At 39.5% G+C, this 7,196-nt stretch overlaps 1 pseudogene; it reads right to left on the bottom strand.

The window, feature by feature from the left end:
* LOC107738657 (paired amphipathic helix protein Sin3a-like) overlaps positions 1–6,455 on the bottom strand; it is a 23,902-nt pseudogene extending 17,447 nt beyond the window's left edge.
* Positions 6,456–7,196: the final 741 nt, after the last annotated feature.

Genomic DNA, 7,196 nt, shown 5'->3' with positions numbered 1-7,196 from the left:
TTATATATTCCACTCTTATTAAATGTACCTTTATTCTTCTAGTATATGGAACTGACCAACTTCAGTGATTATGTGTGATTTAGTAGCAAATTGAAGAAAAGTTTGTTTTTCAAGGCCCTGTGTGACTTTTCTTACTTCATACACAAAAAAAAAGTGTAAAATTCTGACAAAATCTGATTTCTTGATTGATTTGATATTTTATAATAGTGATTTTATAATTTCAACATGTAGAGATAAAGTAGAAATGAATGACTAATAAGCCAATAAGTGCTCCTCTGCTGACGTCTTCTGGTTATAATTGTGATTTGATGTACTTTTTAAATTTTACATAAGTGTTTGTTTACAACAAAGTATATTTTTGTCATCCCATTAAAAATAACAATCAAACTGGATCATTTTAGAGCTTTAAAGTGCTGGAAATAGTTGTGTGAAATGCTTGAAAGTCATTGAAAAGTGCTTGAATTTCTCTCTCAAAAGGTTGTACAAACCCTGAAATGAATGATGTATTGCATTTGACTATTTCTACCACAACAACATGGTCACAGTTAGCGTTACCGGTTCTGGTTTCCTGACGTATGTCAGCGCTGTTTATAACAGAGAATTCTGTGCAGAATTTGAATGATTCTCAGATCTCGCAGCAACCTTATCATTGTTTTCAATTCGTTGAATTCAAACGCTTCTCACTGGATCTCGCATCGCTGTTGCATCTATGCAGTAACAGTGTCGCGAAATCAACTTTGGCTCCCGAGTAAAGCTGTTCTGAGCTCGGACAAGTTTGTTTGCGTCGCGGTCCGAGCTGATAAACGGTCCGTGCTGCGCAGCTGAAACGTAGCGCGGTTTAGTTTCGCTTTCGTTTCGTTTGCCGTTTCTCATATGCAACAGAAATGGCAGCGCTTATGAGTTGGCCAACGCGGTGGTCACGCCAGTGCGACCGCTCACAAAAATTAGTCGCCCCGGCAGAAAAAATGGTCGCAGTCTGGAGCCCTGCAATAAATTTTTTTAGACAACATGTCCTTGCTTAAGTCAAAAGAAACATCATAAGAATTTGATGAAAGCAATGTTCATTTTTATTTAAATTATTTTTATCGATAAATGAAAAAGATGCTTATTTTTATTCAGCAAGGGCATATTAAATTGATCAAAAGTGACAGTATAGACATTCATAATGTTATAAAATATTTCCGTTTCAAATAAATGCTGTTCTTTTGAACTTTTTATTCATCAAAGAATCCTGAAAACCCTGTTTCCTCAAAAACATTACGCAACTATTCAATACATTAAGAAATGTTTCTTATTACAATGATTTCTGATCATGTGACACTGAAGACTGGAGTAATGCAATATTACAAACCCACTCATATGTAGAAATGAACATGAACCTAGATTAATACATGCTGTAAAGTGTTCATGATACCTAATGTTAACTAACTGATGTTTATTGTGAAGTGTTACCTTACATTTTAACAGAAATGTGTTCAATAGCATATTAGATAGAATCGTGATGATTCACTAATATCAGTATCAGCTACTAAAATTTTATGACAACCCTACATGTGAATAAGCTCACCTCTGAGATTTAAACTCTTTCATGATATCCAAGAAATCATTGTAGACCTGTGGCTGACTGCCAAACTGTAGCTTCACCTGGTCCAGGTAAGACAAGGCGTCCTCCACCTGCAGGAAGGAAAATGACAATCCAGTTTATCTCACGCACACAGCTGCTATTGCAAGACTGCATTGGTTTGACTCCCAAACACAAAATCCCGTCTCACCTTGAGTCTCTGGAACTGCTGCTGCCCCTGCACGGATGCGGAGGGGGTGGGCGGGTGACTGTGACCCTGCACCGGCACCGGACCGTGGGCCTGGACCGCTGCTGGACCATGATGGTGAGCACCACTGTGGGCCGCGGGACTGGGAGTGTGACTGTGACCACTTGAACTTTGGGCCACTGTGGACACCTAAAAACAGCAACGATGCAAAGATCACATTAATAATGAATAAAGATGTTTCATAATCATAACAAATACTCCTAACTAAGCAAAAATTATTATTCTGTCCTCACTGAAGTTGAAATGTTTCAGAATATACCTGATGTTCAATATACAGCCTCTCGCTCAGCGTAAATACTCTGCGTGTTTATTTTAAATATATATATATATATATAGATAGTGTCAAATTGATTAATCACATCCAAAATAAAAGTTGTTTACATAATATATGTGTATGTATGCATATGTAATATATGCGATTTATATTAGATATAAATATAAATACATAACATATATTTCTTAAATATACACATGTATGTGTGTGTATTCATATATACACGTAAATATACACAGTACTAGGGTTGTAACGGTATGAGATTTTCACGGTATGATAATCATCTCAGAAAATATCACAGTTTCACAGTTATCACGGTATATATTAAACAACAATTCTTATCAGTAACAATGACTCTTAAAAGAACAAGAACAAGTTATTTGAGTGAACAAATCCTTTATTACAACAAACTTGAAACCATTTTAATGAAAGTATTGAAGTCTCCCTTATGAAAAAATAAATAAATTTAAAAAACAAACAAAAAAAAATAAAGCTCTACACCTTATGTATATCTATATCACATAGACTACACAACATTATTATATTATCTTTAAATTAATTTTTAAATGATTATTATTTAAAATTATTGTCCCTGGATTAGTAGGGTCTCTTGTAATAAAGTAGCGGTGGTAGCGGACAGATTTTAAGTATCAGTTCTGCTTACAAAGATACAATCTAATCCTGTTTACATGAAATAAGCCTGCTCCCGAGCAGGTTTAAGCTTATGGACCTGTTGCTATGACAACAAGTCTGGGATGAGCTTCGAAGAACCAAATAATCCAAGATCACGCCAAATAGTCAACAATCAAATCCAGCTAACTGAGTTAGCGACGTACGAAGAACAGGCCCCAGCTCTGCTGATGTTCATGTTTATGTAACTTAGACGCTGAAAACACCCTTATGTATGTGTACTTCAGTATGTAGTAGATAAAACGGCGCCACTCAGAGACATGCAGAAACAAGCAGATTATTTATATAGCCGTCTCTTTGCGCATAAATATTCACAGACACATATATCTACTTTTGATTTATCCATCCATCAGATTGCACGTTTTACGTGACATCCTCATTATACTGTAAATTCCATGTTCACGACTGCACCGGGATTCCCTCTGCTTCACGGAAATCATACGCCCCCTTAACTTATAACTTCTTATTAATGCGACACACCTTCATCTGCACGCAGGGATGGTGTCCGCGAATATGAGTGAAGATGTCGTCCTAAAGGACAACCCCGCATTCGTTTTTTTTTTTAAATATCCAAAGTATTCCCATACTGCAGATTTTAACTTTTTTTTCGGCGGGGATGGAGATTAGATATTATCTCTGTCTCTGTCATTTTCTCCGCTGCACGTGCGTGTAAGTAGCCAAGTGAATGCAGAATGAAGCAGCTGAGCAGAAATAAGTTGCATATGCGCGGGTGAGATTTTTTTCTTCTTCATTCATTTAAAAAAAAACTAAAACCCGTAAATATGCAAGATATATGAAGACTTCAGATGCAAAAACCTCTTAAGTCCGTCTGAGATTTTCATCAGGCTACTATGAAAATATCATTGCACATTTTTGAAAATAAGGCATTCAATTGCCAATGCAACACTTAAAATTATATAGACACTTTAAAAACACAAAGTAAAAAAATAAAAAAATAAATTATATATATATAAAACACATAAGCTAAAAACTTTAATAGTACAGCAATGATCCTAAAATATAATTTTGGCCTCTAGCTTATTCAGCCAGACTCTAGATTCTGGAGTTGCTCTGGATTAAACGGATGCAGTGTAAACATATTCCTTGGAGCTATAATGCATCACGATGGTGTGTGTCCGCACCTGGTACGCCTGGGGAACTGGGTACTGTATTCCTGGAGTAGGCTGCATGCCGTCAGCCACAGCCTCGAATACTGCAGGCGCTGGGGCAAGAACCCTGTGCTGGAAGCCCTCGGCGCTGCCGGGAAGCCGGTGCTGTTGTGGGGTGAACACTGGCTCCTGATCCTCTAAACGCCTCCTCATGCTGTACTCATACTCAGACAGAAACTAAGACCTGGAACAGACAAGACAAAGACAGCAACTAATTATCATGATTTGGCTGTAGTCCAAGCCATTACCAACAGGAGATCTACTATTCTAGACTCTGACTAGCTGATGAATAAAGGCCACAAAAATTTATATGTATATACAAACATGAATGGTGTTTATATATACATGAGCAATAGTGCGCAAATGTATATATAAATATACATGTGCATGGTGAGTATATGCGTATTTGCATATATAAATGACTGAATGAGGCAAATGCATAGGTGTGTATAAATAAGTGCGTATATAAATGTATGTGTGTGTATATACACATGTGCTTGATGTGTCTGCGTCTCCTGCACATGCACAGTTAATGCTAACTTGCTAACCCGCGACTAAAAATGACTAAGTTTAGTCGGGAATTTCGCTTTTATCAAATAAACTAAGAAAACTAAAGGTCGGAAGTTTCAGTCTGACAGAAAAACATCTTATTGAGGGGGAAAAAAAGTTCAGAAATACTGAATAAAACTGGTATTATATACCTCTGAGACTCACCCGTTTCTGCTAGCTGCGCTTATAGTACACCACCGCTGTTAAAATGTCACCGACATACTAAAACTCACACCGAAAACAACGATAAAACGCATTAAAACTGAGTTTAAAAACAACTAACGCAGAAAATGCCTGCTGAAAACAAGCGCTGAGGAGGGGCGTGGCTAACATAGGCTTTGCGAACAGTCTCCGCCCACTTGGTCTCTGATTGGCTCTTTGCTCGGGAGAAGACATAGGGTTGTGCTTTTATTGAAGTTCTCGACTGTCACTCAGACAAGTACTAACATTGTTAGGGGGGTTGAGCCCAAACCCTCTGCTGTTTATCTCTCTCACTCTCACACACACACACACACACACACACACACAAACAAACAAACAAACAATCTCCTCGAACAACAACTGGCTTTGAGCAGCAACGTACTCTCAACCTCTTTTTAGACTGGAGAGTGAGTAGCGATCTGGTCGGGCTTAACTTTACTATAATGCGCCACCATCACTCTTTGTGATATAAAATCGCGGCATTACGTCTGAAAAATGCTTTCAGCAGCTTCCTGAACTTCCTGCCTGTGGTTACGTCATTCTTTACGCCCCCTCAAAACAGCTGGCCAATCAGAATGAAGAATTTCATTGAAGGAACGCCTCTTATAGAAATCTCGACTCCGATTGGCCAGGCGCGCTGAGAACGCGAAAAGCATGACGTAAGCCCACAGGGGCGTTTACGCGGCGGAATCGTCCATTCGAATTGGTCGGGCGCTCTGAGAGGGCGTTATGTATGACGTGCGGCTCATATTGCCACGCTCCGCCCACGAGAGGCGGGGCTTAAGCTAGTGCCCGGGATTCCTCCTCGCCCCGTCCGTCCGCAGTCAGTCAGAGCTGAGGCTCACGCGTGTATGCGTGCACAGCGTTTCGCTTAAAATTCGGACAAAACCCAAAACAAAACAGCTCAAACTTACAGAATAAACAAGTTCGGACGGATTTCGATGCAAAGCGTTCAAATATTCAGCATGTTCGCGAGCGCAATAACACGACACCGAACAAAAGATTCGCGTATAAACACCCTCAAACGTTTATTAAGGACACATTTCACGATCTCTCGTGATTTCTGGATTGAACAAGCACACACGAACATGACACCACAACCACACACGCCTCTATCATGACATGTTGTCCTTTAGTAATCAGACCCAAAGTCAAAATGGGAACTAAAAATCTGATCGCATGAACACGGACTCGCTAATGTGATCATACGAAGATGTGAAACGAGAGATCCGATCATATATTACAGCACAAACACGCCAGCTGATCTAATATTCTTTGTTTACTGGGAAGACTGAAGGGGAAAATGTCTAACCGTGTTTGAACACCTCTTCCCTCCCCCTCTGAACACCAGACAGAGCTGCAGATCTGCCTTCAGATCAAAAACAAGTTAGAAAAGCCCTCGGACACACACAGATGGGTTTGTGTGTCATAACATAAAGATACGTTTCTTTGCTGCTTCAGTTGGCCAAAGCTTTGCCCCTTTTTCTCCCCTTAATGTGCCATGATCGAACGAACAACCCGATTAACACACTAAAATCTCCTGAACGTCCAGCCCCCTGCAGAAAGCACTCAAACACCGCTAGAAACACATATTCGATCAAAAGAGGACAACATAAATTTGTTTTCTTTTGCCCAGCTGCTACATACCTGCGAAAAAGAGCCTCGCACTCCGGGTTCGTGTTTGGAACAAATAGTTAGGAACGCCCCCCTCTCCTCCCATTGGTGTACGTGACGGCATGCGTCATCTAGATTTGAATACGACCCGCCAAATGCGCACTTGCGCAGGCACAGATGTACTCGCTGCTTCGACACACCTGTAGTATTGCACTAAATGTTTACTTTGCAATGAAACCAGATGCGCAAAATGTGTGTTATCAGATATTTCTTAAAGAACACCGTTTGAATTCGACTATATGCCACTGACGGAGATGTGACACTTATGTTAACCCTTTGCTAAATTCCGCCAGTTATTACTGCGTTAGAACACGCCCCTCGCCAAAACCCCGCCTTCGAAAGGCAGCTCAGCAAAGAGTGCTCAAAATGATTGACAGGTAGAGAACGTTTCTGATTGGCTAAATAAGCGCGGGCCGCTCCTCTTACACTCTGCAACAGGTATTTAAGCGATATCTATTATTTTATGTGTGGTATTGGACGTAAAATTAACTCGCAGTACTGTTTACCAATTTTTGTTGTCGTTTTATGTACTTCACCAAAATCATACTATACTAGATAAAGTGTAGCATTAATATAAATATAGTCTCTGAAAAAACGCATAGGCCTACTGTGGGCGAAAAAACATATATAACAGAACATATATTCTTCTGTAAGTGTTAGGCACACATTTGCAAAACTTTGTATTCTTTCCCCCCCCAAAAAAATCTTTAGGTTTATAACTATTCATTTTTGAACTGGAAATCACTACAGGAACTTTAATCTAGTTGTGAAAGTTTCAATTAAAACACTCAGTCAATACTGTTTGTCGAT

This window comes from Sinocyclocheilus rhinocerous, unplaced genomic scaffold (genome assembly GCF_001515625.1).
Source record: "Sinocyclocheilus rhinocerous isolate Xijiao unplaced genomic scaffold, SAMN03320098_v1.1 scaffold2149, whole genome shotgun sequence".
Lineage (NCBI taxonomy): Eukaryota > Metazoa > Chordata > Actinopteri > Cypriniformes > Cyprinidae > Sinocyclocheilus > Sinocyclocheilus rhinocerous.
This window is presented reverse-complemented; position numbering and strand designations above follow the sequence as displayed.